This window comes from Amblyomma americanum, chromosome 1 (genome assembly GCF_052857255.1).
Source record: "Amblyomma americanum isolate KBUSLIRL-KWMA chromosome 1, ASM5285725v1, whole genome shotgun sequence".
Classification (NCBI taxonomy): Eukaryota; Metazoa; Arthropoda; class Arachnida; order Ixodida; family Ixodidae; genus Amblyomma; species Amblyomma americanum.
In genome coordinates this window covers 298,631,298-298,639,605 of record NC_135497.1, presented here as the reverse complement: position 1 = coordinate 298,639,605, position 8,308 = coordinate 298,631,298, and the positions used below count along the sequence as shown (strand labels likewise).

The 8,308-nt window shown below is 47.2% G+C and overlaps 1 protein-coding gene across 5 annotated transcripts in view; it reads left to right on the top strand.

The window, feature by feature from the left end:
- The window catches only part of LOC144115273 (uncharacterized), a 128,406-nt gene that overhangs the window by 325 nt on the left and 119,773 nt on the right, over positions 1 to 8,308 (top strand). The gene's annotated exons all lie outside the window — the stretch shown is intronic.

Here is an 8,308-nt window from a genome sequence, read left to right as displayed (position 1 = left end):
CGTGACTGCGCTCTGTTTGAGCACCGAGACCGATTCGACAACTACTTGTGTTCCTTTCAGAATGGTAATAATGGGCCCGTGAATAAAACAGTTCAGTGAAGAAACGGTTATATTTGTTTCGACGATAGCAACACTCTGATTACCGAACTCCAGGCACATCCTCAGAGGGGGCGTCGAGCAGCAAATAGAATATTTTGCAGTTTTCCGCTCGTGGTAGCGCTCCTATTGTATTCCTTCATTCGCGCACGCACGCTTCGTTTGTTGCCTGCTTGCTTCCCAACTCACTGTACCCAACTTTCAACCTTTTGGATAAGTATATAACCAACGACGAAACGTGTTAACAGATATCGCCACACTCCGCCGCTGCCATAGCTTTTGTGCAGCTGCTTAAGTTTGAGAAGTTACGGCATCGGACGCCAAAGGGTTGTAATTTGCGCCGGAAAAGGGAGCACTGCAGTACATTCGTGCTCAGTCCTAGCAAAAAATTAGTTTCCAAACCACCCTTTTCTCCTCGTTCTGCTTGCTGTACGTTACGTCACATCTTATTTAAGCTAGCACTTTCTTCTCGAAAACAATCCGCTCTAGCAGGGCTTCGCCCAGTTTAAGTCCTGGTTTCTGTGTCGACGAAAAGCGGGCCAGACTCAGGGAGACGTAAGTAAGTATACTGGCCACCTGACTCCACGCAAACACTTTGCTCGCTGCTAACATAGTGGCACTCGTTGGCGGGCGTGTTTCGCGTGCTTTCGACACCTACATGTCTGCATGCTTCGCGAGTAGGCTTGCGCTTTCGGCGAGCGCTCACATTACGCAACAGTGACCGTTACGACTGTTCCACGAGCGGAAACGGTTTCATTTGGTTTCGCATCACCATGTCATTCCGTAAGGTGCTCAAGTTGAGCGAGAATCTGCATTTCGTCAGTGACCGCGCTTTCGCTGTTCTATTTTGAGGTTTCCAACGGATGCCGCGACAGCTATCGACGCTGTGTTAGTGATGACATGGGCACTCCGCCTTCCAACGTCAGCGTATGATGCTCTACAAATATGCATTCTTCTGTTTTTGGTTGTAAAAAGTAGCAGAAAACACGTGCAGGAAGTCATTTTTTTTTGTTTCCTCTGAAAAGCGCGCGTCGAAATTTAGCGCACCAGCAAGATATTGTGAGAGGCTTGGTCGATGAATCAAACTCTACAAATGCGAGATACCGGAAGGGTAACCTAACAGTCCCGGTTTTATTACCTGAAAGCAAACGAACCACGGTGGCCTGCCGTTAAAGCAGAGGAAATTGTTTTGAAGCATTTGACCCTATTTGACGCTCTTTTTGAAATGCATTCAGGCATTGACGCTCAGACGCCCCTGCTGCTCTATTGCTGCATCGGCTGGTACCTTTTTGTCATTTGTCTTCAACGACAGTTACTGGTGTTTGTACGGCTTCTGCAAAGGTCGATCTGATTATTTATGATTCGTAAACTGCGACAACTAGCTTTTCAACTCAAGCAACATAGGCGAGTTCGTTGATAGTGGGCGGGAAAAGAGATATCCGATTATTGTTCGCAATCGCTGAACGCCATACAATATACTTATTTCACTGAATAAGGATTCAAGGCAGCCGCCACGGGGGCGCAGTGGTTATGGTGCTCGGCCTGCTGACCCGAAGGACGCGGGTTCGATCCCGGCCGCAGCGGTCGCATTTCGGTGGAGGCGAAATCCTAGAGACCCATGTATTCTACGATGTAAGTGCACGTTAAAGAATCCCAGGGGATATAAATTATCCGGATCCCTCCACTGCGGCCTCCCTCATAGCCAGAGTCGCTTCGGGGCGTTAAACCCCATAAACCGAACTAATCATAAATTTTAGGGCAAGGGCCCTCACATTTAAAGGAACGTGCTTAGTCGGCTTGTGGGCTCATAGACAATCTTGAGAAAATGAAACGAATATGCAAGGGACAGAAGCTGAGAGCTGCTGACAAGCATCGCGGGATGCTATACACGTTGAACGTATGACTTGGATGAACTTTCCGAAATATTCCCCAGAAGCCCCCCCCCCCCCCCCCCCCCCCCCCAACCAGAAGGTTCCGGTATCATGGCGCAGTTTTTATATTTGCGAAACGGGAAGACGTTTTAGCGGCTGCCTGCAGGAGCACGCTAATGATATACTATAAGGGATAAGTTGATCGAGAGTCGCCTGACAGATCTCTGTGTCGCGGCTGTCAACAGCCTTTTTTTACAACAAAGGCGCAATCGCGAGCCACGAGGAGCTGCAGCCTAGGTGTGAGCCATCGGTCGGTGGCTGTGTGGCCCCAAAAGATATCGTTCGTTATTCAGTGACTGCGCAGAAAATAAGTGAAGGTCAGTGTTATTTTTACCTCTGCTTTCTTACACACAAGGCGCGATATGAGCATTGGCTGATATAGTCAGCGCTGCCGCTGTTTTCCCTCCCTCTGTCAAGTGTTTATGCGCTTGTTAAAATTTTCTGAAGAGGGCAAAAATAATGAATCGGTTTCGTTTGTCTAATGATGATGATAATTTTTACGATGTATGCGGTCAGCTGGAGGCAATTTGCGCCAAGAACAATGCTAATGGTCAACACGACTTCGAAGGTGTGTGATGCGAGTATTCAATATTATACAACTGGCGTGCTTATATAGTATCACTTAAGCTTTACTTCCTTCGGCTCCCAAATTTCCAGCAGAAATTCAATTCGTTTATTTTCCAGAGTGGTATAACTCTGAATGGTCCCCTGGAATAAAAGTTACTCTCAACAACTTGACTACGGCCCAAGACAAGAAAGCAGTCAAAGCAGGTTATCGACATAGGCAAACAATAAAAACTGCGCACTCCTTAAAATAATGTTGAAATCATCATCAACCTGACTACGCCACTGCAGGGAAAAGGCCTCTCCCATGTCTCTCCAAATAACCCTGTCCTTTGCCAGCTGCGCCCACCGTATGCCCTCAAGCTTCTTAATCTCATCTGCCCACCTAAGCTTCTGCCGTCCCCTTCTACGCTTACTTTCTCTTGGTATCCACTCCGCTACCCTTAAGGACGAGCGGTATCTTGCCTTCGCATTACATGTCCTGTCCAAGCCCATTTCTTCCTCTTGATTTCGACTAGGATGTCATTAACCCACGTTTGTTCCCTTACCCACTCTGCCCGCTTCCGGTCTCTTAACGTTACACCTATCATTGTCCTTTCGATGGCTCGCTGTGTTCTCCTTAACTTAAGCTGAGCCCTTTTCGTTAGCCTCCACGTTTCTGCCCCGTAGGTGAGTACCGGTAAGATACAGCTGTTGTACACTTTTCTCTTGAGAGAAATTGGTAAACTGCCACTCATGATCTTAGAGAACCTGCCATATGCGCCCCACCCCATTCTTATCCTTTTAGTTAATTCCCTCTCATGATCCGGAATCAGCTGTCACTACCTGCCATAAGTAGACGTATTCCTTTACAACTTCCAGACTCTCGCTGCCAATTGTGAACTGCTGTTCCCTTCCTAGACTGTTGAATATTACCTTGATTTTCTGCATGTTAATTTTTAGACCCACCGTTCTGCTCTGCCTGTCTAACTCATTGATCATGCTTTGGAATTGATCGCCTGAGTGACTGAATATCATCAGCGAATCGCAGGTTACATTGCATTGCATGCACATGGACATGGACAGGGCTAACTGGAGAGACATGGGAGAGGCCTTTGCCCTGCAGTGGGTGTATTCAGGCTGCTGCTGATGATGATGATGTATGCACATGTTATTTCAATATTCTTAGAAATATTCTGCGAATAATGAAATGATGTGTACAAAACTATTAGCCCCAGTAACGTACAACCACATGAAACAACCAGGAAAAAACCTGTTATAATGCCTTGATACCTGACAGGTAGTGGCTAGACCCGATGGTCTAGCCCCTACCGCTTTCCCCAAACCCACAAACACTGGGAAGTACTTGGATTTTCAATCTGCCCACCCCATCGGTCACAAACGTTCCGTCGCGTCCGCTCTATATAAACGTGCAGCTCGTCTTTGCTCCAGTCCCGGTCTGCGCTATTCGGAGCAGAAAAAAGTCCGCATCGACCTCGAGAAGAATGGTTATCCCCGACAACTGCTGCAAAACGAACAACGCCACTCTCTGCAACCTGCCGAGCCCCGACTCATCGGACAACAGAAGCGCGCGAGCATACCTTACGCACGGGGGACAAGTGAGGATCTGGCACGGATATTTGCAAAATACGATGTGCGCATGAAACGACAGCTCTGTCATGTTAAAGATCGCCTGGAGCGCCCACGTTACCCCGGAGTTGTGTACAAAATCCCCTGCAAAAACAGCGATGCATCATACATTGGCGAGTCAGGCGATTTTAAGAGAAGATTAAGAGACCACAAGAACGACGTCAGCAAATGTCGCACGTCATCGAACGCACTAGCAGAGCATGTTCAAGAAATGAAGCACACCAGTGACTGGGAAAACGCCACAATCTTAGACACAATGAAACATTTGTCGTCCCGACTGCTTTTAGACTAATTTTATATTCAGACTAGGGATAACGTTATTAACAGGACGAAGGGTAATCTCCCGGATAACTACGCCCATTCACTGCGCTGTCAAGTGCGCTTATAAGAAGCGGCCCATATCGTCCGTCTTCATTGTTAACAAGGGACCCGTAGGGGTCCCGAAACGTCATATTTAGAACTCATTTTTGGCGAGTGTACGTTTCATTCATCCACAAGTAGTTTAGTGGCGACTTGCCGTTTAAATCATCGTTCGTCTCAGTTTCGGTTTGGCTGTTGGGCACTCGTTCACAAATAGGCTATTTTTAGGCCACTTTTATGTCTTTTATTATTATTATTATTATTATTATTATTATTATTATTATTATTATTTTATGTTTGCAGTTGACGATCCTCCTCTGTGACGTGGTTTGCAGAGTTAGGGCACGAAAACTCCCGACCGCTAGATTATGAAAAACACCTGGAATTTTTTTTTTCATAATGGCGTAACTTTTACTATTACACGAGGGATGTAACTTTGCATTAGGATTTTCTTTCAGTCCCGTATTAAGTATAACTCAAACGAGGACGGAAGTTTCTGAAAGGCTGCTTCCATGCGGCAACGCGGCACAATCTCGAGAACTCCTCCCACTGCAAGCCTATCAAACGTGATTTAGCGTTATCTTCGTTTAGGTCTATTCTGCTTAATAAAGTCTTGCTCGCACGCAGTCAATTGCAGCTAGCTTTCAAGGAGTGTGTCCGAGCAAGGCTGGCTACCCGGCGCTAATATTAATGGCAGCCGCGGAGTGTTTGTTTAAGAAGTTAAACACCTCTGCGGGGTCGCTCACTGCCCAGCGGCATATGCGATCGAAGAACTTTGGAGTCTTGCCATATATTAACAAAGTCTATCCAAGCTTAAAAATGGTATCTTCCAAACTACATTCGTTGGCAAACAGGAGTGACTCGGCGGGGGTAGAGTGTGCAGTAAGCAGCAAGAAATATTACCTATGCGCCGCAGGGTTGACCTAAAAGATGCCATTTACCTGCGTCCAGTTTTGTGTTGAAATAAGGTGGGAAGTGTGCCAATGACCGGCTAAGAGAGGATGTCTCTTCTCTTGCCTCCGCTGGCGAGGCGCAGCATGTCAGAGCATTGCGAAGCTTGCGACTGCGCTCCGGTCTTTGGAGACGCACATATTTAAGAACGAATAACGACCGACTAGGATGGAGGATATTTGAGACCGCTGTCATTCTTCCAGCAGGAGCTAATGCTTGTGTCTTCATCCGTGCTGCTTGAAAATGAATTGCACTTCTTTCTGACGATGTTTTTCCCCTCATACTTGCTTTTTCACCCGTCTCTTTCTTTTAGTGTACCATTTATATAATTTTTGTTTACTCGTTACTGCACGTTTTAACCTTTATGCGTCGCGGTATGTGCGCTAAAGCCTAATATCTATCGATGCGGACTCAAAGAAACTATAGTTGCAAGAGGCGCTCTGCGCTGTGTTCGCAGTCGTTTTCCGTGTTACCGCGCCCGAAACATTCTCCTAGGATGGATTACCAGCTGGCCTATAACACGACCGTGCTAAAACGGAAGTCCTACAATTTTTTTTTCATTTCATTTGAGAACCATCTGAGAATGAGGATTACGAATACACTGCAATAGGAGCGTTACTAAAATGGCGTGCTAAAACGGCAGTACAGCACTGCGAGCATGCTGGAAAGCGCATTTCAACGGAACACAATTGTGCGGATTTCGCACCAAAGTAGCGAGAAACTGAAAGCAAGCAGCGGCACTCGGAAAACGGAAAGAGAAACGAGACAGTACTGCTTTTGACTGTAATGCGGCGCTGGTATCTCGGCTAGGGCAGGAACACATTCCAAAGATAGCGCATCGCGGTCACTTGGTTTTTCTCCCTTTTATCACGAGCTGCGGCGCAGCCAACAGTTGGTTGTTGGCGCTCTTTATATCTCCTACCATGTTGAAAAGCGAACGGAAGAAAAAAGAGAAACCAGATGCCCCGCCTACGCTCTGAGCTCGGCCACGTTTTTTTGTTTTGTTTCAGACGGGTTTCAGTAAAAAGAAAAAGAAACGGGGGGGGGGGGGCGGAGGTGAGGGCTACGGTGCGCAGCAAAATCTTCGTGACGTGGGAAATGAGATGGCCCGGAGAAGTGCGAGAACAGCACGTCCCGGGTCTGTATGATGCGCGCTCGTGATGGAGTGGCCTCCGCAAGAAACGACAGATGCGAGGAACTGGGCGAAAAAAACGTACGGCGTACTGACCCCGCGTAGAAGCGAGCTGGCACGCTAAGAAGCAGAGCGAAATACGGAAACCCCTCTGAGATCATCTTCTTCTTTTAATTCTTTCTTCGTTCGACGCTCGAATTGAATGGACTCGAAGTCGATTTCGGGCGACTCTGTGGGCACGCAGCTTGGCTAACCAGGGTGCGGCTGATACCGGCACGGCCCACGCGTATTTCAGCTCCTTTTGTGGCAGCGTAGGCATGCTGTTGCTTCATCCGTTCTCCCCCTTTCCTGCTTTTTTTTTCTCTCTCTTCCAATGCTGTCTTAGGTTCTGTGCGCCCTTTCACCGATTGCCTTACGTGTGAAGAATCGAGTTGCTGCGAATGTGCGATTTCTCTCTGCATAATGTACTGATGAATGCGCACTCAAACCACTCAAGGTACGCATCTTGGTTATGTGGAAACAGTCGACCTTCAAGATATAGCGAAGCACAGTGGCACATGTGCTGCAAAGCTGCGAGAACAAAGTAGTCGTCCGAGGTCATGTTAACGCTCTTTCATCTCTTGGCAGAACCTTTCGGAAAGGTCTGTCGAATACACTCGGTTGCCGAAGAAGCCGAAAATTTCAGGTATCCCTACGACCTCTTTCTTGAGATTCTTGCTTCTTGGCCACATTGTGGGGCTACTTCCGCGGAGGGGAATTTGAAATCTAACGCAGGAGATAGGAAGCCAACGTATGCCAGTGGATCCCGAAGAAATCCGAGTCCCACGACATCCGTTGACCATCGCTTGATGTTGCTGGGTCATCATGTGACGGTTAGTGGCCGCTTGTGGTTATAATCCCTGCCTTGTTGTTCAAAGTAACGACCATGCTGCGGGGCTGCGTCTACTTTGCAGCGACGAGGTAAAAGAAACGGTCGCTCTACCAATCATTCAGTAGAAGTTTGCAATTTGCAATGATAGTGGTTTTGTTGTGATACAGGCTGCTCCAGCCTTGCAACATTGTCGTCGCCAGTTGCTCCGTTTTGTGCCTCATAGGGAAAGAAAAGGGCCCCACCATTTCCCCGGAGAGTCAATGTCTTCTAAAATCCTCGATAGTAGCTGAATTAGTGCGTGCCGTCGATTTTGAGAGGCACCAGGGAACGCGATGACAAACAGCATTATTCCATCGTCCTCAGATTGCATATCATGGCCTCGCGAACTTCCTCAAGGAGAGACAAAGAAAAAAAAAGACACACACTAGAGCAAAATGGTCCACACCTTCCATGACGCCACAACTGATGCACTGGAGTAACGAGGGATTTTGAATGTTGCGCCACTACTATGACATGCAGACAGTCTGTGGGCAAGCGATAAGAAATTTCCAGTCTTGTTTTCATATTGTTATGAAAAACTGCAAACAGAACTAAGTAATGCAGGCAAGTCTCGTGAACTCACCCATGGAACAAAATTGTGTTGACGTATACGTTAGCCATCATTCAACGCTCAAAGGAACGCCGAGGACACATTGAAGTTTACCTGCATTGATTGCTTACCGCGTGATTATGACAAAGAACCTACTTTCACATAAAACTGAGTTGTCATAAGCT